The 2,211-nt window shown below is 42.9% G+C and overlaps 1 long non-coding RNA gene across 1 annotated transcript in view; it reads left to right on the top strand.

Moving 5' to 3' along the window:
• LOC308062056 overlaps nucleotides 1–2,211 on the top strand; it is a 92,223-nt gene that overhangs the window by 8,496 nt on the left and 81,516 nt on the right. The window lies entirely within an intron of this gene.

Consider the following 2,211-nt stretch of genomic DNA (forward strand, 5'->3'; position numbering starts at 1 on the left):
TCTTTTTAAAGCAATTGGATTTGCTTTATTCCAGCCTATGAATATGGTTTAAATTTACTTGTCTTTCTCATATCATACACTGTATGTCTTCTGGTGCATGCTTTCAAGTTTTAAAGTTTGATTTATTGTAATTTATTACCTAGAAGGTGTTCTTAAATTAGTGCTTCAATAATACAATCTACTAAGAACTCTGAGGATTCATCACATCACACCTGTATTTGACAGCAAATTGATCTGACAGTATTATTACATGTTTTTGACAGGCTTATTTGAAATCCTTAAATCCCAGTTCCCTTTTTGTTTCATTACCATAACATCACTGGCATAGCCTTGTGATCAATTATCCACTTAGGAAGACCCAGACGTCTGCCAGTTAGGTTTCCAAAGAGGTATTCGCTTCGGTATCTGTTGAATATGTTTGTTTTGTCACAGCTTCAAAAAAAAAAAAAAAAAAAAAAAAATTGCCCTGCCCTGTTCTTGCTGGAGAGTTACACACCGATGCTCTGATGTGCTTTTGCTAGACTCACCTTGTGGGCAGGTCTGGTGGCAGTGGGAACCCTGCAGGGGCACAGAGGGTCTCTCCTCCTCCCTGAACATAACGTTTCTTTGTGGAAATTGCAAAAAAGGGTGAGCTGCCCAGCACTGCTGTGGCTTCTGGGGAAAGTGGTACAGGCTTGCTTGCATTTAATTCTAACTAGATTCAGTTTGGGGAATAGAGTTAGTCCTCTTATTGCAAACTGGGCATCATTGTCGGGCCAATGGCCCTGGAGGAAGGGGCTGACCTTTGTGCCAGCTCGACACCTCTGTCCCAGGGTTGAGGAGTGCCTCCGGCTGTTTGCTAGGGTGCCCTGGCCATGTTATCTGCCTGGCTAGGTCAGGGCTTGGTTTCTCCCTGTCTGTTGCTGTCTGCTGAGGTGGGGAGCTGCTGCCTGTCTGTCTGCTGCCCCGCACTCACTGAGGCAGGAGCTTGGATGAGCTGCGTGGTCTGGGATGTCTGTTTCAGTAAAGCCCTTGAAGTGCACATGTGGCTGCAGATACAAGCTCTGCCCTGTTGCCATCAGTGCCTGCACCAGGCTGAAGCACCTTGCAGAGTTGCTTCTCCACATGAATTACACAGGCAGGACTTCGTTGGCAAGGATGTGCTTGTTGTTATTAATAATCCATTTTTAAGGAATGAGAAATTTAATTTTTTTCACAAATAGATATCCTACAAAAGGGATAATAAGCTATTTTAACACTGCTAGGTAGACTCAGGGGCTAGATAACTATTTTGATAGCTGAACTTTTCTCCTGGTGTTTCTGCCCGTGTCATTAATTTGTACTGATAGCTTCTGCAAAGGGCTATGCTCTTGTTTGTCATGCTCTTGTTACTGGATCATCATTGTACACTTTTAATGTAATAACGGAAAATCTTTCAGCCATAAAAGAAAAAAGTCTCGCAAAATGAGTTTGCCTTCCAGACAAAAACATGCTGTTGGCAACATACTTAATGTAACACCTAGAGAGTTTGATAATCACTGTGTATCTGTGATATTAGCATTCATGTTGCTTATGGCATTTAGATCAACAACAGGGAAAAACTACCTTTTCTCAGAATGAAAGTTAGATTTTTGCTTGAAAACAACCAAGTTGGGACCTTCTTGTTATGTTGCAGCATGCTATGAGTTGGGAGTTTTGAGCTCCCTGTTAGCATTTCAGCTCCTGAAGCAGCATGTTACATTATATTTTGAGTTATATTACACAGATAAGTAGGGCAAATGGCCAAGTGGATTAACAAATGAAGGAGCAAGCCTCAAGAAGAGGAGTGCCACCAGCGTATGCTGTAAAGAGGACGAAGTATACTTTAATGAACATGGATGCTTCTCTACTGATGCAATTTTAGCATCAAGGTCTAGCTTTTGGCTGTTTCAAAAAAAGGCTGTTATCTTGCACAGATAAACTGAATTCAGAGTAACTTTGCTGCTTTAAATAAAATGAGAATTTGACCCAAGAAACATGGGATAGGTTTTCACCAGCCCTGCTGTGCTGGTTTTGGCTGGGGTAGTTATCAGGATCATGGCATTTGTTTTCTTCACAGTAGCTGGTACGGGCTGTGCTTTGGCTTTGTGCTGGACGCAGCGTTGGTAACACACCGATGTTTTTGTTACTGCTGGGCAGCGCTTACAGAGCGCCAAGGGCTTCTCTGCTCCTCACCCCCCCAGCAGCGAGGAG

This window comes from Falco punctatus (genome assembly GCF_963210335.1).
Source record: "Falco punctatus genome assembly, chromosome: 4".
In the NCBI taxonomy this organism is placed as follows: domain Eukaryota; kingdom Metazoa; phylum Chordata; class Aves; order Falconiformes; family Falconidae; genus Falco; species Falco punctatus.